Below are 25,034 nucleotides of genomic sequence, written 5' to 3'. Positions count from 1 at the left end.
CTTTCTGCGCTGTGACTGCACATTGTTGACCCATTTCTAGCTTTTCAATCACTTGGATTCTGAAGTTCTCTGTAGAGCTGCTCTCTATCCCTTTATCCTCCAGTTTGTATTGATACTGGGGTTTACTCTGACCCAGGCGCGGGACCTAGCACTTGGCCTTGTTGAATCTCATGAGGTTCACATGCGTATGCTTCTTGATCTTGTCCAGATTTCTCTGGATGGCATCCCATCCCTCAGACATGTCAATCACACCACTTAGCATGGTGTGTTTTACAAAGCTGCTGAGAGTGCACTTAAACCTACTCGCTGTGCTACTGATGAAGACATTAAACAGCACTGGTTTCAACAAGATTCCGTAAAGGATATAACTTGCCATCTGGACATTGAGTCAGTTCCCTTTCTACTGAACAGTCCATCTATCAAATCCATATATCTCCAATTTAGAGATAAGGTTGTTGTGGAGACTGTGTCAAAGACCTTACAGAAATCTAGATAGATGACATCTACAGCTCTTCCCTACTTCACTAATGCAGTCACTCCATCATGGAAGTCCAATAGATTGGATAGGCAACCTAATCTGGCCATATTGGCTGTATTAAATAACCCTCTTATCTTCCATGTACCTTAATAAAGCTTCCAGAAGGATTTATTCCTTGGTCTTCCCAGACATAGAAGTGAGGTTGGCAAGTCGGTGGTTTCTAGGGTCTTCTTTTTTATGCTTTATTAAAACGAGTGCAATGTTTCCATTTTATCTGCCATGACTTTTCAAATACCATGGAGAGTGCCTTGGCAGCTACATCTTCTCAGGTCCTATAGACTTATGTTTGTAGAATTAACAGTCTAAAAGTTATTTATCTAAATAAAAGAAGCGATGAGTCATATGTTATGTATCTGTGGCAACAATTGTTAGAGCTATATCAGAAAAAATCCCAAGAAAATGAGCTTAAAGCAGGTATGCCTATTATTAAAAAAAAAACAAAACAAAACAAAAAACAACCCACAAACAGCGAAAAGTGCAATGGAGCGGTATTTTAATGGAAAGTTATGTCACTATCTAGAGGTCTTTTTTTCATGAGCAGAAGGAATAGAAGGTGGAGGTGGGATATTTACTCCTTTGAATGCAATTCTGTACGTTCTTGTGTAGTCCTGTGTCTATAACTGCAGAAGGAGCATCCTGAAGAGAGTTGCACAAAACTGTATGAATGAAGAGCAACATGAAAATGGATAAGAGTTTCTCCCCTTAGTCTTTAAGGATGAATATGACAAATATCTAGAATGAAAAATGTAAAACAGGTCCTGATGGTGACAAGAGACTAGACTTTTGAGGTCTCTTCTAACACCTCAATATTTAAATAACAACACTACTTCAGAAGATTTACTAGGTCTATTGATATTTTGCCTGAAAGAAGTATAATTATTAGATTAGTTCTCTACACCTTCTCTGAGCAGCCTTTTCTAGTGCTTAATATCTCTCTCTTGGCAAAAATATTTTTGTTTGTATTTCATTACCAGTTAGTCCTGCAGCTGCAGAGTGGCCTTGCCTCTCATTTTTTTCCTGAGAAGATTCTGTCTCTGTCTTCACTAGTTTCCAATTTTGGTAGCTGAAGGCTGAGATTAGATATCTCCTGAGACTTCTCCAGGGTAAGTAAAGCCTACTCTCTCTACCTCATCTTGTGTGAAACTTGTCGGAGTGATAATAAGTGTGTTTGCTACAAAAACCACTATAGCTAGGAATAAAATTTCTTCACCTTTCAGTCTGGATAACGGATAACTGTGTGCCTTTGCTAGCTGTCCTCTGTGACTTTTTCTTTTAACATCTTTCTTTGAATGCTTAAACAAGGAAAAAGAATAGTTTTTGGGTACATGGTACCAAGAATGAAAAGTAATTTTAAAAAGTACCGCAGGCAGAAGAGTAGAGCAATTAAAAGCTCTGCAGGGCTGTTACTCTTTGGGGATGCAAAAGACAATTGAAAGAAGATTCCTGAAGGGAATTTCACACAGTACTTGTCCTATATCTTCAAGCCACATGAGACAGTAAAATAAGAAATAATCTGAAGGTTGCCGTCTTTAGCATTTGCCTTATTTTGTTCTGTGCAGCACAAGATCTATTCAGCAGCTTTGAAGTTAATAGAGAAGGCTAAATGCAGCACAGTAATTCAGTGGACTGGGAGGCTTACTGAACAATATGTAGTGATAACACATGATCTTAAGAAGTACAGGGTGTTACTGATGAGAAGCAAGTGAGTCAAGTCTTGAAGAAGGAGAGGGTCTGAGTTTCTGATTTTTAAAAAAATTATTCATGACTGCAGTGTGGGACAGGTAAATGAGAGGCTCTGAGGATAACTGCGAGCCAAGCAAACTGGCTTTGTTGTGCAAAGAAAATCTTAGTCCAAAACTGCACAAACACAATGAAAAACAGACCTGCAAAGAGGAAAAAAGTTCACCACTGTGTAAGATAAAAAGTGAGTTTCTTACAAATGGGCCTAAAATAAGTGTTGTAACTTCTGGTGTTATCACAATGATAAGGAGGAGAGGAGGTTGGAATAGAGGATCTTTGGAGGTCCCTTCCAACCCTTAAGGTTCTGTGATTCTGTGAGGTATAGAAGAGGGAATCATCTGCAGAGAAGTTTGAATATATCTTCCAGGAGTAATAAAGCTCTCAGAAGAGTACCCATTGGAGCAACAAGGGTTCAATAGTTCCATGATTTAATGTCTGAAACATTTGACTTGAAATGACCCAAAGCTATCAAGCAAAGAGATGCTGGCTAGATATTTTCATCCTAAAACAGACTAAAGAATCCTGACTTCAGGAAATCCTGAAACTTGGTTCTTTGGGTGCTGTTGAAAATACTTTCTTTTTTTGTTTTAATAGACAAAATGATTGAACACATAGCCAAGATTAAAATACTTTTGTATTTTGTCAAGATTTTTAGGCCTGTGGATGTTTGTTTCTCTTTCCATGATCAGACTCTCACTTACATATGAGTTCAAGAGAGCATATAGTTAGGTTATGCTGAGAGGTTTATTATGTTATCTGAGATGCTGTTACCGTGTCAACGTTCATTACCTTCTGAGCTTGTGGGTCGCATTCTTGCTTAGCCTAGCTGCTCTGGATATGGCTAGGTTCTGGAGAATCAATGGAGGGCTTCTTATTGTCTCTTGTCACCAGAGTGTGTCAGCGTAGTTCTAACAGCACTAGGATCATCTCTGAGTGACATCTCCAATAGGATCAATAGTATTGTCTACAATTTCTTACTTCTGTAACCTCAAACTTGTTCCTTTACTTGGGCATTGCCTATAAAGTAGATGCAGGATTTGTTTTTGTCCTTTCCAGTACTGTCTTTGCATTTTGAGGGTTATAAAAAACCAATCTCTACAAATTTTTTTGTTTGACTGTCCGTTTGTTTGATAAAGCTTGCTTGTGATTGCTGAGCAGCTGAACTCTGCAGTTGAGTATTGTAAATTGTTCCTAAAATCAACTCTTTATTTGCCTATGGGTTCAGCACTGAAAATATTTTTCCACAAGGTCACACATTCACCTGAGGTCTGTTATTAAAGCAGTCTGATCCCCTTTTTTTTGATGTGACTCTTTAAAAGCCTGTGTTTTTAAGTAATTCCTTGCACCAAACGTTATTTTCTTTTAATGCTAGTTTGCTTTGGTGTGTGTTGGTAGGAGTTTCTGACTTAAAGACATACATCTTACATCTGATGCTCTTTTTTCTTCTGTCCCCAACATCCTATACAACTACATACCGTCTAGTGTATCTTTTCAGGGTTTTTTGGGTTTTTTTGGGGGGGTTTTTTTCTTTTTTTTTTTTTTTTTAAATCATGCTTGACTGCTCTGTACTAAATTCTTCTCCCAGTTGCATATTCTGAGGCTTCTTCCACTGGCAGTGATTCATTGGTATATCTGAGATCAAATTAGACCACAAATTTAGACCACTTGTACAGAGAAAGCTAAGAAAGCCATATCTGTCCTTCAGGAAGTATTTCATTAGTGCAAAGTGTTAGCAGTGAGGTACACTGTTGTCCTCTCACTAAAGCCCACTGTGATTAGAGGTAGTAGATGGAGATTGCCTTAGAAGTATGCATTAGCATTAGAATAGGTCTTCTGTGAATGTGCAGAGAGGTCAATAAGTACAAGAATATAAATTATCTTGGTGGACTAGTGTGGCCATTAGCTGGGTCGAGTGTTCATATTCCGTATAATTGTTTGGTGCACCTGAATTAATTTCAGTGTTTAAATCCTACATATTAATTCTGTTCTGCAGGATGTAAAGCTTTAGACTAATCCCTTTAATACTCTTCAGTATAAACACCTTAATCAAGCAACTGCTTTATAATTCATTCTACTTTCAGACTGGATGTAATTTACTCCTTTTATTTCTCATAACTTATTCCAATTGTTAATCGCAATGATTAGACAGACTTCAGAATGTAAGTGTAAATAATGTCTCGTAGAAACCGGGATAGCTGCAGGAAACAGAATTGCATAAATCTAAGCTTTACAAAAAAAGATTTGCCTCATTTTTGTTCTCTGACACATCACTAAGAATATGTCTTAATTTTGCCTTTTAAACAGAAGATAAAAATCATAGTGTTAAAGTCTTAGGAGTGGGTACAGAAGCTGAATTTACTTGCTTGTTTATTTAAGGATGATCCAAATAAAAGAATGTATGTTTATTTTATTGTATGCACAAAAAAAAAAAATACTGATGTGATCCTAATATCCCCTATATACAGCAAGATTCCTAGTAAGCAAACAGTGAACAAACTTCTCAAGGACTAATCTATTTTGCTTTTTACCTGTTTTCCCAATGACCATTGGAAGAACAAATTGTCTTCACACTAAGAACATTTTGATGGTCTGGTTACATTGTTTGGAAAGTAGTATTTTAAAATTAGTCCATTAAGACAGTTATATGTGTTAATTACATACAGACCAGTGACTTATTAAAACCTTGCTTGTTCACCTTGGGTAAAACTGTAAGCGAGGAAGCTTACGAAGCAATGTTCAATATTAACGAATAAGCTTTTAATAATCAGTTGAACCACATGATGTACGGTTGTCTCTTCATGTTTATTTTCTGAACTAGAATATCTCTTCCTACCTAAAACATCTATCATATGTAAGAGAAAATATAGCATGTGATTATGTCTGTGAGGAACTAGGTGTTTAAACTACAGCTTCTTCCCTTTAGTGGGAACACGAGTTTACATCATGTCTTTCAAACTCTTTCTCCTCTTTACCATTCCTCACCAGTTGTAAGGCATTTGAATTGGCCACAGATCCAGACTAAGGGAATCAAGATTAAATTTAAATTGTATTGTCCAGGAAAGATATTGGAATTAAAACCCAGAGGCTTCTGTGAAGAATATTTGATTAGGAGGATTCGGCATGTGTTTTGTGATTACCAACTTACTCTTTTCACAATAACTTTCATTTTTCAAAATGTTGGAAAAAATACTTAGCCTTTTCTTTCCCCTATTTTATCCTTTCCATATACTACTGATTATAAAATGAAGTCCTAATATTTTACTTTTACCTTGTTTGATTTTCTCATTGGTGAGGTATTATCTAGTCAAAGAAATTTCACTCAGCAGTCTTTTGGGACGTGTTCTTTGTTAAAGGAAGACTTTTATTCCATTCTGCCAAGGAAATGAACCAATTTGATATGATCCTTTTATCCCAGAGAAAGGGCACCATTTCTTTATTTTCAAGGTTTTGCATTTTTTCCAACTGTAAAACATACTCCATTATTGAAACCATAATTATATGCACTTGTCAATCAATCATAACCTACTGCAGTATGGTTATGTCATTTTATCTTAAAAGTGGAGGATTAAAGGCTTTGATAAAGATGAAAGTACACACAATAGACAAAGTACAATACACATTATTAGATTGCTAGACAGATAGGTGTAGGAGGAAGGGATGTACCAATATTTGGTTTTTCATAAGCATTAAAGAATTATTTAAGGATACCTGCAAAACATTTAGGATGTGACATTTTGCTTTCCTTTTGATCTTATCACAAACACTTGCAGGATTTCATTAATAAAGTAGTTATATAGTGTATATACTACATCACGTTGGGAAATTATGTCTAAAATTTTTTACCTCAAGAAATAGGGAAAATAATGCCTATATATGACATATGTTTTTTTCTTATAAGGTAGAAAATTTTCATAATATAGAAGGACTGTATGTTTATGGGTTTTGTTGTTAGTTTCAATATCTTAGCATTTGAAACCTGGAAGGAAATCCATGTCATTAAGTAGTAAATTACCAGTAAGAAACTAAAATATAAGGATTCTATTTCTTAGCTTAGTCAGCTCTCAAATTCTCAGAATATTGAAGAGGTGTACTTGCTGCAAACATAACAGTATGACAATGTCCATGGGAGTATATTTGTACAATCTTACTTGTAAAACTGGCCAGGGAGTTCTCTAAGTTCCTGTGCAGCTTTCATAGGACTAGAAAGGACAGGATGTTGTGTGATTAGCATCACTTCTGCAGTATGTCCTGCATTGCTAAGAACAGTAGTGGAAAAGAGAGTCCTGATTAATCCCTCAGTTTAAGTAACTCATCCAGGGATCTACAAGATTAGATTCCTAGCTACTGCCTTATATCCCCCTTTTTTTTCTACCCTGTCTCCTATATGATTCTTGTTTTTAATCAATCAAGCCCTGAAGTAACTGTAGAGATTTTATTGAATTGTGAAACTCTGCATTGTTTGTGATCTCCTTGCTTGTATGTTGTGACGACCACAAGAACTTTAAGTCACTGTGCTCATTTGACCTTTACCTGGGCTAGTTAAAGCTAAGGTAAGCTTGCTGGACAACTGTGCACCAGCTGGGCTGTTGATGCTCTCTGTCTGGGTTTTTCATCTGGGATTTTGGTGTACCTGAATGCAGTCAAATTCTTATTTATGTGTTATTATCAGCACCATTATTTCTGGAACCCAGTATCTGAAGTGACTGGAGGGCAGAAGTCCACAGGGAAGCTATAGGAAGATCTGAGGAGTGGACAGTAGGATCTGAGGACAGGATGGAGACAGTGGCTTTGGGACCTTGCCTTGAGGTTACTGTCAGCTGCTAAGTTAACTGTTTGTGTCTAAGAGGTACAGTAATATAGATTTAATGACATAACATATTTTATTGGAAGGTTGTCAGATTTGTCTTGGTGATGGATATGTTGAAGTGGAGATGAAAGGCAAGGAAGTACATGAGTGCTGTTGGCATGTTGTTTGGAAAATTTACCCATTGCTGAGGCTTTAGCTTAGAATGGACCATTCTTCTGGATGCTTCCTGATGAGTGTAAGAGCACAAAACTTTTCCTTCCAGATTTCTCTGTTGGAGAAGGCACTGCACAAACATGAACTGCATTTTCTCATATTCCATGTAGACAAAATTTTAAAGTTACTTTCCTATGTCCTTTGCTTGAAGCTGTCAGGAAAGTTCAATGCAGTCCTATTTTTTCAGTGAAAACATTTTGGACAACAAATGAAAAGTGATGAAAACTAAAAATACTGCACAAACAAGTCAGGTTCCTCTCGGCATTACCTGCAATGTTACTTTGGGTACTTTCAGAGATCTGAGTTAAGAAGTAAGAATAGTTCAAATTAGGAAAATAGTTAAATATTGATCCCTTACTAGTAAGGGTTGATTTTTTATTAAATGTCCTTGTGGCCTAGTTACAGTTGAATTTGTTGAATAAAACAGGGTTAATCTTTCATTCTTGTTCAGCTAGTCAACCTCAAGCATTCAAGCAGGTATTCAGGACCGAACTTTCAAACTGTCTTAAACTGTGATGATGCCCTCTGACAACAAAAGAGCAAGATTTGGATTGTATTTAAATGTCTTTTTCACAGAAAATCAACCCAAAAAGATGTTCAATGCAACAATATTTAAATCATATTTATAGCACCTTGCTGGTGTTCGCTATATTCAGCAGAACAGCATTGCTTTTTCATTGCCTTTACTTTATGGAAAGTCTCGGTTGATCCTTTAGTACAGCATGGTTTGCTGCTTTTCAGCTGTCAACAATAACCTCTCATCACGATTACAGAGCTTCCAGCAGACAGATGGGCCTAATCCCAGTGCTCTGTCAATTTAGTAATCTATTCCAATCAGGACTTGATGGATTTGATAGGCCATCTGCAGCCAAGTGAGACAGATTCAAGACAGGTCAAAAACTGGGAGACTTTTAGAAAAGCTCTCTGCTGTTACACACAGACAATCATGCTAAGAAGAGGGAAAAAAACCAAAAAAGGGAATAATGAAAAAATCAAGGAAACTCCTTCCCTGCTCCCAGTACTTTAGAAAATAATTCTGTTTTAACTATTAAAGACTGAGTAAAACCTTTCATGTGAGATCTCATGAGTGGAAAGAGATTGACAAATGTGTATGCAAATGGTATCAAATTAATGTAAATATAATAGGTTAAAAAAAAGTTGAGAGGAAGAATAAAAATCTGAAATATTTTTTGGGAGATGTTTAATCTCAAGGCATCACCAATAAAATTACTTCCTCATTAGATCAAACAGAACATTTTTTTGAAGCACAGCATACTTCCTTTTAGTGAGGTAAAGATGGAAAAGCAGAGTTTTCAGTTGCCTGGAGATACTTCTGCCTTCTTCCTTTTTACATTTCAGGCAAAACAATCCATAATAGCTTTTCATGTACTCATCACTATCAACAACAGCCAACAACATTCATACACATTCAATGAACCTTTAGCTTCTAGCATCTGCCTCAGTTCTGACCGTGGCTTTGAAATAGGTTGCACTATCCTGCCCACACAGCTTTGTGGACTTCATTGGGAGTGTGATGTCAATAGGTCTGTTTGCAATATCACACCTAACTGTATTGCAATCACTGTCAACCAAGAGTAATGAATGCTGAATTAAAGAGGCTTTTAAAAGGCACAGACCATAATTATTCTGTTGGTGTACATTAGAAGTAGCAGAAGCCACAGCAAAACCTTTTTTCTTTTTTTTTTTTAATTTAAATGGAAAAGGTGTCTGTTGCAAAAAGCAGAGCCATACATTTATATATTTAATTTTAAATAAAGTTGTTCAATATTTAAACACCCCAAATCTTTTTCCCACTAATTTTTAGTGTTTTTTAGCTCACACAGCTCCATCCTATTTAACTGTATGGGAAAATGTTTAGATGTACTCTAAAAGTTCCAGTGAAATATGTGAATAAAACCATTATATCTGGTTTTAATGCAAAGGAAAGTAATGTGTTAGAAAATGATGTAATATTAATTTAAAGCTGTTATATTTTTTGTACACTGTTTGGTTACTACTTATCCTTCATCTCTCCTTGGGTACAGGAATGAAATGATATTTGCTTTATCTATCCAACTTCCTTTAACATCAGGCTAAACTTAATCTGAAAGTTTTATCTGGGTTTTCAAGGAGCAGGTTTACGGATGATTTAAAAACATTTAATACTGAAATGTAACATTTTCTGTTCTCATTGTGCTGTTTTAAGTCTTTCTTCAATCTGCTTAGTGTGTAAATTTTTTTTAAATGAGTAAAGGAGTCAATGTTTGTTTCTCCTCAACTTTCAGGAATGTAATTAATATGATTTGGGGAGCTTTTAATAAACACAAGTACTTAAAGCCAACAATGGTAGCAATTTGAACAGTGATTTGAATTAGCAGGATACTTCTGAGCATTTCCTTTCAAATCCCTTGGAACATGAACTCATCAAACTGCAATCCTATGCCTTCCTTGTGTTTTTTCTTAGCCTGAAGGTTTTTAAGTATGTTCTCTGGTTTATCTCAGGTTTTGCAATCTAATCACTGTTGTGCATGGCTGAATTCCCCGTTGAGCTTTAATAGCATTTTAAAACAGAATGTGAAAAAAGTCAAAGGAAATGACAGTCTTTAATGAATATATGAGAGACCTTCTCCTTTCCTAATTTTAAATTCAAGAATGCCTTCACATGAATAGATTCAAAGACAGAGAAACACACAATAACAGGTCTGGTTATACGGTTTGTTAAACACAAAATAGAGCTGTACAGCAGAACCTCTGTTTCCGTCATGACTGAAAAAGTAATAATATGTTTAGAAATGAACATGTTTTAATGAAGATACATCTGATGCAGGGAAGTAAAGGAAAGAAATTCTTTTATTTAGGCTATCATAGCAAACTGTATGAACATATCCACACTCATTTAAGGCAGGCTGCAGGGAAAGAATAGCCATGATCTAATTAATTTCACAAGCTTACTGCAAGCAAAAATTTCTCCTCTGTTAGACCCTGATCATTATCTTCACTGACCTTCACTCCACAAATATCTTCTCTGCAAGAAAATATGCTGTGGGAATTTTGGTTTGTATTTCTTTATTCAGAGTGAGATTTAAGATAATTTGCACTCAACTTGCATACAGCTTCTTAGGGAACAGGAGAAGCTTTCTGAGAATACAAGCAAGGAAGTGAAAAGAGGAGAATCTAGTTAAAAATTGCAGTCATTTGCAACACACAATGGTTTCTAATTGTCATGACAATGTAAGGTAACTCTAAAACATGCACCAGGGACTCAGTCATGTACCATCCAATTTTCCATTGTATTTCAGTACAATCCACAGCAGCAAAAATATTAACATACATTTTAATTGTGTATTTCTTATAGTGCAAAAATACACGTCATTATCTCCAATCTAGTCTGTGCTCTTTGTGACTTTTTAAACTGTTCAGATAGTGAAAACACTATAGTCTGGAAAATATTCAGAGCAAAGGTCTTCACAAGAGACATGTCATTAGAGAGGACAACTGATAGCAATGTTATATCAGAAACTTCAAAGGTTTTGCTTTTCCTTTTGTATCTCCAGGCAGAATAACCAATCTGAGCTTAAATATATTGATAACTTGGGCAAATAGTTTGAAGAGAAATTTGAAATAAAAGAAATAAAGGTGGTTTACGTGAGAGGAATCATTCTGTCTTTCTGTCCACTGTAAAGGACCAGTACAGAACATGGGCTCTTTCAATTGTTAAATATAAGTAATGGAGGACAAGGTAAAAAACATGTTTCTTTTCAGCTGTATATAAAGCTTTGCATTGATGCTAATGAAATGTCTTTAATCCCTGGATACAACTATTGCCAGTTGTTTGAAAATATGCAAATGAATATGAGCATTTTTTTTTTTCCTGTTAGATATTTTAAACTCAGTTTTAAATATCTTAAGTTTGACTTAAGACATATTTCATTCTCTTCATAGATCTATGGAACTCTTAAAAATTTTCTAAAGAAAGAAAGCAAAAAACCCCAGAAGTATTATTTTTGACTTTTAAGTATAAGATATGACATCTGAGTCAAAAATACATGCACTGTGTGTCACAAGTATTGAATTTTGTGCCCTTATTCCCCTTCAGCTGCCCAGCCTAATGGAAAAGAAATTCTTCCCTTATGATACTGCAATGAGTTTTACAACTTGAATGTAATGCCTGGTAGGAAGGAATGAAGTGAAGGTGAATGAAAGTCGTCATATATGCTTGATAGATAATGATGGTAGAAAACCAGAAGGTGAGTTAAGAATGTATTTTCCTCCTATTTGTGAGATATTCTTGAGTATTAGATGGTGGCTCATGGATTTGGGGCCTCAGAGAAAGCACTAGGAAGCTCATTGTTTTGCAAGAACCGGGGTCTAAGATGCATCTTGCCTGAAAAACTGTAGTTGGGGCTCATACAGACTTCACCAAGAAAGCATACGTTAGGTAAAAATGCAAAGGTGTTCTTCAGGTCAAAATACATAGAGACATTGGGAAGGGGACAGGAGAAAGAAAAATATGACATAATTTTGAAAATGCAAAGATATTACCTCTCTTCTCTCTCTCCTTCCCCACCATCAAGCTGAAAATGTCCTCTTTTCTTAACTTAAAAATAAATCCTTGTTAAGAGACCAGTGATCTCGAGGGCATTCAGAAACAGACATTAGCATCTTCTTCTTGTGATGATAAAACTGAACATCTCCCTTCAATGGAGAAGACAAAAGTTATTGGATTTGTGAGGAAAAAACCAGTGGCCTGAGTGTTCAAAGGTATTAGAGCCACTCTTTTACTCCCTTAAGGCACGATTTGTGATACAACAAGACAATGAAAAATAGGCTCCTCTATAAAACTAAATAAGTGTAATAAAATTAGCTAATGAGGCATACACAGTATGTGCTTATAAAAAAGATAGTAATGATTTATGCTTAAAATTGTGCTTCTGTAAGGTATTTTGATCACAGAATCACAAATGCATGGTTCTGATTTCATCTGCAACTGGCATCCAGTTAGGCTTCAACACGGAGAAAACTGGCATGAACAGTTGACTTCAAGAGATTTGCAATGACTTCTTACATTAGAATAATGGATTTTAATTTGAAGATAGGTCCACATTTTTGTAAGTCACTTCTCTGGATTGCTTAATACATATACAGCTTCAGTCTACAATTGTGAAAAATCTAATCCTGTCTGCACATGATCATGGAATAAGTACGATAACATCAAGAAATTTTGTTGCTGGAGTCTAAAACAATGTGTAACTCCACAAAACAAAACAAAACAAAACAAAACAAAACAAAACAAAACAAAACAAGCTTCACATATAGCCTTGTCTTGTTTCACAGGTTTTTCCAAAATAAGCTAATTAAAACAATTTCTCTTATATGCTAATTGTTTCTATTCTTTAAATAAAAATAGAATTTTCTATACCAAGGTTAAAAAAGGATTTGTGCATGCAATGGAAGTATTTGTTAGCCATAGTCATTAAGCTTACATTAAATCTTTGAGCTGCATATATAAATATATATAAAACATAATTAAAAAAAAGAATTACTATATTTTAGACACATCAGTAAAGCCTAGGACACCTTTCAATGTATTAATCTGGGAGCAGATAGAGATATTCCATTAAAGTTGCCAGTAGTCAGCAAGAACATCTGTATGAAGATGATTTCCTAAGTCATTAGGCTGAAGACCTTCCCTTAAAGAGAGTTCTGTTCACTATGTATGACAACAATTTCAGACATTTTTTTGGTAATGAAGAATAAATCACTGTAACAATCCAAATGCAAAAAATATGTACAAATCAAGTCTTTCTGTCTGAACCTGGATTATGTAAGGTTGTTCAAATCTGATTTTATACTGTCCTTGTTCCTTCTCTCTATGGTCCTCTGTTATTTATTTTCTCTATATATCTTTAAAAAAATCGATAAAATTATAAAATGGCTGAGGAGTGCTAGTAATTATGTTGTTCCTGATAATTTTTAATGTAGATTTTTTTTTCAAATGGTGTTTATGGTTTTGTCTGAAAGAAAGAATTTTGGTTTTGTCATAGCGGAGAATATAAATCAGAACAATGTAAGTATAAGTATATCTGTACATGATTCCCAACTAATTACATTTGTCTGAAAAAAACTGTCTGTATAGATTGTTTTGTGTGATTAGGTGGCTGGAGAAACATGGGGAGATTTTTGAAAGCTGATAGCTGTCAGCACAAATGTGTATGAATATATTTCAGAACAAAATCCAGAGTAGGTTTTGTGAACATAGATTCACTTTTCACTTGGTCATTGTCTGTATAAAGCCCCCTATATATTTTTTTTATGTTTGTATGTGCTAAACAACATTTTTTATGCTTGACCGTTGTACATAAGGCATCTATCTCCAGTATACAGTGTGCATTGTAAGGATGTTGTCTGCACTCTGGATGTGTGTAAGACTGCTTCGTAGCAAAAAGTCATATGGTTACGATAGCATAGCTTAGGCTTAAGACATAGCAGCTTTGACAAAACTCTTAACAGTGATGACTGTGTGGTAAGGCCAAGTTCTGGCCTTGCTAGTATGAAAAAATGTTAAGATAGTATTTCTGCTTGACTAGTTTTACTCAAATTCTAATAAAGACTTAGAGGTCTAAATTTATTTTTGTTTCTTTGACAGTATATTTTCAAAGTTTTCAGCAAAATCTTAGGTCAGATAGCAGTCTGATTTTTCAATTTAACTTTTACTCATTAGAGAAGCCTGTTGTGGTTATTTCAAGAATAATGTTGAAGAAAGGTGAGTGATATATTCATACTGAAACCTCTTATGCTTCCAGCACAAAGCAAGGGAGGAATTCTGTCAAATGTGATGTCTCTGCTGCTGAGGGGAGGGGAAAGAGGTTTACAGATGAGTAATTCCCTGTACTTGTTTTGTTTCTTTTCATAAGGTTCTCATTACTGACAAACATTAGCAGTGAGCAAGTGCTCTAATCACATTTAACATCTGCTGTACATTTAGTTGCATATAGCATTTAGCGGCTCTAGAGGAATAGAGGATGTTAGATTTTTTTCCTCATGCACTCATTATTGACATTTGGCTTGAGCTGCATTATAAAATCAGTGTTGAGTATGGGTCTATTGGTCTTAGCTCAGGCTCTCATGAATTATAAGCATGACTTGAATAATAATAAGGTAGTAAAGTATAAACTGTGTGTTCACAAATTAATTGCGTAACAGCCATCTGAAGCAGTAACATTTCCATGCAGACAGCACAGACAGAGCAAAGTATATTGTAAGTTACTACACTTATTGTTATTACTAAATGACTGTAATTAATTTAGAAGAATGTTGGCCCCTCTGGATGATTCAGTGTAACATGGCAGAGGCTGTTACACATGAATGAACTTGTGTACCTGATGCATTACTTTATAATTGTCCTTTTCTTCTTGTAATAAAATCAGGCGATGCAACATTATTTATGAAGTTTTAGCAGAGGCACTGCTGAAAAATCTTTTATGTGTGAAGAACATTATTTGCCTTAAAAAAGGTCATTTGTCCATATCAAATACACATTATATCTCTGATTCTACGTCTGTGAGCAATAACATCATTAAAGGTTCTTGAAGATTTGCAATTGAAAGACAAATAAAAGCTAATGTTCACATGCAAACATTGAATTTCTTCTGAGATTGTAAATTTCAACAGTCTCCGACTGTGCTGTACACAGTGATATTGGTATATGTGGCAAGCTACACTTTACTTTCTTGCTCAGTGTCTCAGTTACACATGCCTTGTTTAATTAGGTATAGCTAATGATTGTCTGTGTTAGTCTATGCTCTGAATTTAAATTGAGCAACAAAACCGGTCATTTCCTAATGACTCCATTAATGGTATTTTAAATTCAAGAGGTCATTTTATTCAAGTATGAAAATGCTAGAGAAACATATTTTTATTTAAATCTACTACTATCCTATGAAAAAAGACAGTATATGTATCAAAAGTGACAGAGATAGATGAGATTAGCTTAGCTTTTTGCTTGACAGCATTTTCCCATGACATATGTTCAGTGCTATCAGGGCTATTACAGAGAACACTGACTAATCAGGGAGACAGATTCACAGACAGTGACGGCAACACATGGTGGCCTCTCAGTGTTGAAAAGGATCATCGCAGTCATTTGTAAACATGGCCAGATAATGTATTTATCATTTTGATTACTTGAAACTCGGAGAGCTTTTGGTTGCTACTTCAATGGTTTGGAAAAGAAAAGATCTTTTTAGGCTAGCAATGTCTGCTGCTGCATGGAAGAACTGAAGGAAAATTCTGACAGCTTTTTTAATGGCCCTAATCATGATTAAATGTATTAAAAGCATTACATTTGAGAGTCAGCAGTAACCGTGGTTTTAATGACAAGCTGACATTAATTATGGCTGGCTATTTTAAGCCATGTTAACACCAAATCTCTTTTTTATCAAGTCCTGCTTCTATGTGAAGAAGTCAAGTAAATCTGATTGTGTGGAGAAGCAGTTGAAATTTTATGTGACTGATGAAGCCAGTCATAAGTGCTCTGCTGACCCAATTTTACAGCTGCTCAGAGAAGACATTTGTAAATGGGCTTGTGATTGGATCTACAGCAGTCACATGCAGTGAATACAATGTCTTTTATAATGAGAGATTTCTGTGGTATGTGCACAAGCTGTTAGAATCACTCATAAAACTGCTTAGTAGAGGAGCCAAAAGCTTATGTTTAATAGGGCAGACACTGGTAATTGAAGTTACAGACATCAGTGTATTTTGTCAGTCTTGTATCCCTTTCCAGAAAGTGAAGCTAGGGATAGCAGCCACTGTGAAGCTACTTTGCATGTCTTTGCCAATTAACTTTTTTTTTTTTTTTAGTTCTAGCTTACTGTTGTATAATACATATCAGATTTTAAAGTCTTAAGGAGGAGAATCCTATCTCTCTCCTGTCCAGAGACACGGGTCTAGACTTGCTTGTGCTAGAGTTAGGAGCAGTTAGAGTTAGAATCTCAGTGGAGGTATACTGTGTTACAGTTCAGCCCTAGAGATCTTTCTCTCACATAAAATTTCATCTTTATTTTAGCCTGCTATTTGGGTTTTGGGTTTTGGCTTTTTTTAATGGTTGTCAATGTTTAAGAGGTATTTGGACAATGCACTCAACAACATGCTTTAACAGTCGCACTAGATGATTGTTGTAGGTCTTTTTCAACTGTAGTAGTTTTCTTCTAGTCTAGTCTTGTCTAGCTTAGTCTACTCTTCATATTCTTATTAGGTTTTTATGTTGTTCTGACACTTTCAATTATCTCACAAGTAGTGATTCTGTCATCACATATACCCTAGGCTGCAACAAAGACAAGTTTTGCTTTACCTTATGGTAAAATTAGCATGTGCATACTTTAGAACACTACATTTGCAGTGTCTGATAGTCAGTGATCTTCATAAGCGTGGATCCAGAGAGTTTTCTGAAAATTATTTTCATGGTTCATAAAAAAGAATGAATGGAAATCTTTCTGAAGAACTATTAGTACGGGCTAATTTTTCAGATGGATTCTTTTAGTAATTTAATCTAAGGAAAATGTTTCCTTATGGTAAATTCCAGCATTTTGTGTTACTCACCCTCTCTCTGTGCCCTACTGAGAAGAGACCTGTTCTGGTTGCCTGACATTTCCTCATATACAATGGGGCAAGTGCAGAGCCATCTCTTCTCCTGGCTGAACCAGGTTTGTTCCATCAGCTTCTCCTCACAGGGTGGATGCTCCTGCCCTGACCACCTTTTTGGCCCTTTGCTAAGCTCATTCTGATTTATTGGTATTTGTTCTATATTGAGCACATATATTGTTCTAAATTGAACTCAGTGTCTAAGTAATTGTTTTAAATATTTTAAAACAAGTACTTGAACTTTGTTAGCCACAAGAAAATTCTAAATATCACAGAAAGATCTATTCTTTCCTGCTCACTGAGAGACAAATGTTTTGAATGCAACCTGTGTTACTCAGTGATACTTATTGTCTGCATTCTTTGGTCAAAATGAGGTCTGGGTCAAAGTGGAGAATGCCATCTTAGTAATACAATTCAATGCTAAAATCTATGTGACAGATCCCTGACAATCAGGAACAAGTTGGAAAATTCCTTTAAAACAAAGTCTTCATGCACTTCTGGAGACTTCTAGAAAGAGGAAGAAATACTAATCTGAGTTCATTTTCCTTTGGATGTGACATTTCTAAATAATTCCAGTGACAAGTGTGATTAAACAGTGAAAGGAGAATGTCTTATACCCTATTCAATAGCCTAATTTTTGCTGCTCAGCTGAATTGTTCTACCAGACTAATGAAAAATGAACAACAATGTATGTTCTGACTTTAAATTTGCTTTTTTAAACTCCTTTGGCCTATAAAAGACAAACATGTACTCAAGATACCAGGTGTGCTTGCTAAGTGACCTCAGGTGAAGGCATTGGGAACTGCAGATGTTATGTTTATAATGTACGAGATTCACATTTCTTAAATCTTTAAAAGATTTCTTAAACCTTTAAGAGATTACAGAACTATTTCTATACACTTCAAATAAATCTTCACTCTTGGAGTGATTAAAACATGACAAAGGTTCCAAAATGTCTTGTATTCCCATCTGTAGCTGATCTCTATATTTTAATGCAAGTTTCTGTATGTAAACACTTAATAAGAAAGTATATTTGACATCATTACTTATCCTCATGCTGATCTCTGCCAAACAGGTATTATTTGCTCTTCTCAACTTGTGGCATTTATGTGCATGTGCATGCATATAGTGCAGAACACTTATAACAGCTGATTTTACAACTAAATATACTATTTTCTTAAATATGCAGATTTTATCAGTCACATGAAGCATGTTGTACCAACGGTACTTTCACATGTATTTTCAGTCAACTCTGCTGAATTCACTGGGAAACAAATGTTTAAAGCATAACAAATTGGGAAAATTATTTGGCTGAGCAGCAGGGGCCCTCTCTCCTGAACAGAAAGGGCATTTGCACTTTCTTTCACTTACAGTTTAAATTCCATTAAGGCCTGAAATGTGATTTCTTTTTACTAATCCTGATTTTTATTATTTAGGTCTCTGCACTCCAATGCAATTGATTTATTTCAAAATAACCCTTTCTCTGAATTGAATGAGATTCATATTGTTAAAATGTGTTCTCTTCCATATATTTGTTTTCTTATATCCTGTTCCAAGTTACAATACTCTGATCTGCTTAATTATATTGTTATTTTCTGACAGTCATGTTTGGAAAAGCAGCATGATGGTGAAAACTGCAAAGACTTAGAAAACTTTTATTATTCCATGATTATTTTTTTTTCTATTCCATGAAAGAATAGGTGTGCCCATGTGAGAGTTTATTCATGTTTAAATTCTGGAAAGTGAAACATTGTAACTAAAAGGTGGCTTCAAAGTAATGAAAGTGGCTGAAGCTTTGTACATATGCAAGAGTGGAAACTTTGTTTCCTTCTGTAAAATTAAAGGAGATACTTCCTATCTGAGCTACAGGAGAGCCTGTTTAAGCCTTCACTTCAATATGATGTCAACAGTATTTTAATGATGTGAGGTTGTGGAGTCTCCTTCCTTGGAGGTCTTCAAGACCTGCTTGGACATGTCCCTATGCAACCTGATTTAGGTTGACCTGCTTCTGCAGGGGGGTTGGACTAAACGATCTCTAAAAGTCTCTTTCGACTCTACCATTCTATGATATATTGTCTATAGCATAGGAGCGATTGCTTATAACCCACAAAAGCATTAATAAAATTGACAAAATTTTCTAAGTAAACATTTTCCTTGGGGCTGTTTTATTATCTCTGAATAAATTTCTATATTGTCATAACATATTCCATGGTTTTAACTCAATTTACATTTAACATATAGAATTTAGTACAAATTTAGAAAAACATTCTTTTCTTTTCTTGGGAAAATTTACGCTATATCTTGTTTCCAGCTGTCGCTTAGGATTTTAAATGAGGCTAATTTTTAATAGAGCTGTTCTTTCAACTACTACTTTTTGAATTGCAGATTAAAAAAATCAGTAAAATGGAAAAATTGGAAAGTATATGGTTTCAAAGAATTTTCATTTTTTTAACTGTTTTGTCATTACATAATAGCAAAGTGGGAGTTGAAATAGGATACCCCATCAAATTAAGTGTAACATAAAATTTCAGTATTTATATACTTTTGATTGATTTTATATTAAAGTGAACAATTGAGACAAAAATGAAAATGAGAACAATGTTTACAAGTGATATCAACCCTGATACTCTGTCAATGCTAGGCATCTCATTAATTATACTGCTGTATTCACAGCATTGGCTCACTAATTGTAAATATGCTTGTTAATGTTGACCTTAATTCCTATTATTATCCAAAGAAGGCTTTATCTTCAAGATACATAATAATATTGATTCAAAACTCCAAGTTTAATTGGCTATTCCCCAGTTTTATTACCTATCAAGAAATATATGGCTTGCATCACCTTCTGTCATATTTGGACAATTATTCTTGTAAGAATAAAAAAATAAACCTGAAGATTAACTACCTTTTGGTTATGACCAGATCATTATTGAACAATCACCTCTTTTATCAACAATTTACTTTAGCCTTGATAACAGTGCAAAGTCTTATACCATACACATATTATTGCAATTGATAAGGGATTTATGATAGTAATCATAAATCCATTTTTATACTTGCTCTAATGGGAGGATACCATGCAGTGTAAAACATCATGTGTAATATATATCATGTATGTGAAGGATAAAGGTTTGTTGCAGTGTTTTATTGTTCTGTTGAGTAGGTTAAAAATTGTGAACTGGTTCTCCAGCTGCTGTTGACTATGGGTTTGATTTTTTAATTCTGCCTGGATGTGAGAATGGTGTATTTATTTTTTCAGTTTACGACAGATAAGTTGCAGAGTAAAATGATAGCCAAAAGAATACTTTTATAAAACCATGAACACACATCACTTTATGTGCCTCAGTCTGTAACATACTGCACAGGTAGAAAACAATTTCCTCAAAATCAGAGAATCAACTAGCCATACTGACTAGCAGTCTTCATTTTGGGAAGACAAACAAGTTTTTATTCCTTGTTCTCACTCTGACTAGCTATTTTCTTAATCTTTGTTCTTTTCCTACACATTCTCCCCTCTCAAGTCTAAGCTCCTCAGGACACATACTATGTCTCAGCATGCTTTGGTGTAAGACAATAGTCATAATTTCAGTTGACATTTATTACAATAAAGTAGCAATGTATTTAGAACAAAAGCACGTGTTAATGTTTCACAGTAATGCTTGATAAAACTGATTAAATAAGATTCTAATCACAGTGTTAACCCCAATTGTTTTTCACAAAGGTTTTAGGACTTGTAATGCAGAACCAATACTGCTGATTTTATTTAACTGAGCAAGCATGTTGATTGTTTGAATAAGAAGGATAAAAGGGATTTTACTCTTGACAATAAATACTTGAACCTGTGCTATATTACAACGTAGATGCACAGTTACATAGCTGCATGGAGCTTAAGATCATTGGTTCACTTGTTTTGACTTCTTGACAAAGGTCAGACAAGCCATTAGATTTCTCTCAGTTACCTAGGAGCATGTTTACACTCAGTGCATAATTTATAAATAAAATGCTACTAGTGACTTTAAACTTTCACTTTTTCTGGTGAAGTCATATATCAGTCTCCTTAACAGGAGCTATAAGCTAAGACAGGTCAAAGTTAAGGTTTCAGGAAAAAGAAAATACTCCAAAGATAACATTTTAAAATGTCTGTACTTAACTTTTTAACATGCCGTGTCACAAACAAATAATAAAAATACCACATAAGGAATATATATTATTAATATGTTTTTAAAACTTAACAGGAATTAAAAGAAAAAAAGTGTTAATAATGAAATTCTTCCAAATTTTAAGCTTAAGGAACATTAATGACAGTCAGACACTTAAGGCTAGAAGTCAGACTTTAGGCTGTAGGAAAATGTTTCATTTCACCTGCAGGAGATACATAAATATGAGGTGGTAGAAAGTTCATTATTGTAATTGTGGTAACCGGAAATACAGAATTTATTTTCTCATTTATAGGCCATCTTTCTTTAAACTTCAGATTATATCTTTTCATTATTTCAGGTAGCATCATTTTGTCCTATAGTTAGGTTCTGATGTGCAAATCAAAACTCTTTGAGAAAATGACTATTTTCTGGTTCTTTGGCGACTTATTTTCATTCATTTGGGGCTACTAGTCTTAGAATGCAAAGCCCTTCTTATAAAATTATAAATATATCCAAAGTTTTAGAGTAAGTACAACTTTCCATGAAAAGACTTCGAAGGGTGTATTAGTGTCCTTGACAACATTTTTTTGATCCTACCTGCCTTCTACCCATTGTATACACACACACACACACACACACACATAGATGTATATTTTTTGAATATACAAAATACATATATAGACATATTGTATGTATTCACATATTTATGTGTGGTATTTTATTCCCAGTAAGCTCTATTTCTGTAATCCATGGGTACAGATTCATCTCCAGTGATGTGAGACAACAGATACTTATTTCATTCTCTATTTTAGCTTTTCTATCTCTTAATACTTATTCAGCATTTCTTTCCAAAGCTACTTGGAGCCTCTCATTACCATCTTCTACTTGTTCTACCCTCTCACCTGCCAAATTGTCATGCCTCTAAATCATGTTAATATCAGAAAACTTCTAGAAATACTATATATTCCTTTGAAATGTTTTGAGGGTCAGGCTCAACCTAACAATCTGTGAAGACTAAGAAAGAGACTGAATTGGTCTTCACTACTTGCTGAGGCACTACGCTTGATGCATCTAGGATAAAGAAATAGTGGGTATCAGCTTCAGCTCTTCCTTGAGAGACCAAGAGTTGTTGTCATTTGATGTATTTCAGAAAATTACTTTGCGTCAACATCTGAGCATACAGCTTGCTCTAGGACTTCCAGAGCAATGGGTCAGCTCAGAATCTTTCTTCTCCTTTGCCTTCAGGCAAACAGAGCACTCTCCAGGTCATGTAGTGTCAGGTAATTGGGTTCTTCAGATTTTTTTTCAGTCTGCATTTTGAGTCTTCTTATTCCCTGAAAGCTGTCCTCAAATTCTCCCACATTTGTTTTGGTTCCCTGCCCCTGATCAAATTGCAGCTGAGTTCTGACATGGATTTCTACATTCTCGGTCACAGAGACCTGACATGATTTAGTATTATGTAGCCAGAAGGCTTTCCCGTTCCTCCACAGCCTCTCTGTACTTGTTTATTTGCTTTCTGAATCTCTCAAGTATTTCTGGGCTTTAATTCTCTGGCAGTGGGAAATAGCTTAAAATTGGTAAGTGCAAATGTAGCTTTGAGGCTACTGTGTTTAGCTAGTTACACTTTGCTTCTGTCACTAGCAGTATGTTCCCTTTCTTGCTCTTGACAGCTACATCAAATTATTGTTCTGTGTTGGAATGGGGAGGCCTGCATATGTAAATCTCAGATTAGTTTATGGCTCCATCAAATAACTTATTAATGGAAAATCATTTTGTTGACTCTAACCTCCTCATTACATTTTATTATTTTTGATGTGCTCATGCAGAAGCATTAGCATGTAAATTGTGATGGAGACTTTAATGTATTAATAGATCCATTGACTACAATGTTTTCTTTGTGCAAAATGTTCCTTTCTCATTCATTCAAATGGTTAATCTCATTATTTTAACCATTTCTGTATTTATTAAATAACTGAAGTGCAATCTAGATAATGATGTTATAAATTTAAATTAATTTTATTATATATATGAAATACATAATTATGGTTTTAAAGAGTTATTTTTTAAAATTAATTATGTGAGTGCTAGGAGCTATGGAGCATTAGAGGACAGGAAGTAATAGTCCAAAAGTAGAGACAGCTAGGTTAAGGCTTTTGTGCAGACCAGCACAGAAAATCAGCTCTGCATTTGTCATCTATATTGTATAAAATAACAGGAGGGTGGTGTGCAGTGGGGAATTTCACTGCTAAATTCTAATATATTACTGATGAACAGAAATAGACTTCAATATTTCAGACACTTCTAATTTGGATAGATCTAACAGATTTTAAAGAAAATAGATAAGAGAGCATCTTGGGGAAAAAAAATGTTGTTAATCTTGGTTAAGAAAAAGGTGTCTGAAAAACATTAAGTGAAATAATGCAGTTGCTATAAGAACTTTGTGTTTGAAACTAAGAGTCATATTCTCCTTCTTGGTGATAATTGGAAAAAAAGGGAGTTGAAGAGCTTCCTTCTGGGTAGCCAAAAATGTCCTGGGTCTGATAACAGATACGGAAAATTTGAGTGACATCTTGCAAAGTCCTGAAAAGCTGAGAGATGTTGAATGGAGTAAAAGACAGTGTCCAACATAAACCACTCCTATGCCAGGATCACACAGACAACTTTTTTCTGCAATAACTTGTAGAAACATTTTGGTGCTATATGATGTACTCAAATGCTTAATTTGTTCAATATCTTTTGCTGTAGGCTTGACCCACACAAGGAGGAAATAAAGGGAAATATACAACATATGAAGCTGTGAAAAGCTGTAGTCAGTAATTTTTCTCAGGGTTCAATAAAACTATTAGTAGGTTAAATACTCTTCCTCACTACACTTTTGAGGCTAGTGGGGGGATTAAATGCTGTGGGAAGGCTTTGTGTCAATGGTGTCAATTAGATAAGCTCAAGTGAATAGCAATTTTGTCAGAAAACAAATACGAGAAAAGTTTCTTCCAAAGCCCTGTAAGATACGATCCTTTCTTTTCCACTGAAACAGTGAATTGTTAAAACAAGGAAACACATGAAATCTAATCCCACAATGTAGTTTGGGGACATCTGGGAGACTTTTGGACACTTAGAGATATATATTTGGGAAATTTCAGGTTTGAAGATATTTTTTACTCCATATGATATATGTCAGCACAGACTGAGTTCCTATTTGGCAATGTCAGTCAGTAACTTGTTTATGCATAAAGCGAGTGACTAATTTAGAGAAATGGTCTTATTTGCCATATATTTTTAGTAGTTATATCAACAATATTATTGAAAGAATACATTTGGTAGGAAGCTTTCTCTAAATGAACACTTTTTTCTTTTTTTCCCTGGCATTTCTCAAGTAGCTAGGATGTTCTGCAGCTGTTGAGTTTAAAGTAAAAATGTGCTAATTATTCAGCATGTCAATTTGATATACAAACTGGGAGGAAAAAAAACCCCTTTCATCTTTTTTTTTTTTTCCAGAATTCACACTTCATAGATTTTTTCTGATATAAATTCTGATATAAATTTTCTGATACTATTTTTCACCTTGTACTATGGCATGTCCAGTTCAATACTTGCACCTTACTAGTATCTGCCCATGTAGACTTCTCCTCTGACAGATGGTTTGCAGTTTCCAGAAATGGAAACATGTTCATTAATCATAGTCATAGAATCATAGAATGGTGGGGATTGGAATGGACCTTTAGAGATGATCTAGTCCAACCCCCCTGCAGAAGCAGGGCCACCTAGAACAAAATGCACAAGAACACATCCAGGAATCTTTTGAAAACCCTCAGAGAAGGAGACTCCACAACCTCCCTGAGCAGCCTGTGCCAGGGCTCTGTCACCCTCACAGTGAAATAGTTTTTTCTTATGTTTAAATGGAACTTTTTGTGTTCCAGCTTCATCCCATTACCCCTTGTCCTGTCACTAGATACAA

The sequence above is a fragment of the Colius striatus genome, chromosome Z (assembly GCF_028858725.1).
Source record: "Colius striatus isolate bColStr4 chromosome Z, bColStr4.1.hap1, whole genome shotgun sequence".
Lineage (NCBI taxonomy): Eukaryota > Metazoa > Chordata > Aves > Coliiformes > Coliidae > Colius > Colius striatus.
This window is presented reverse-complemented; position numbering follows the sequence as displayed.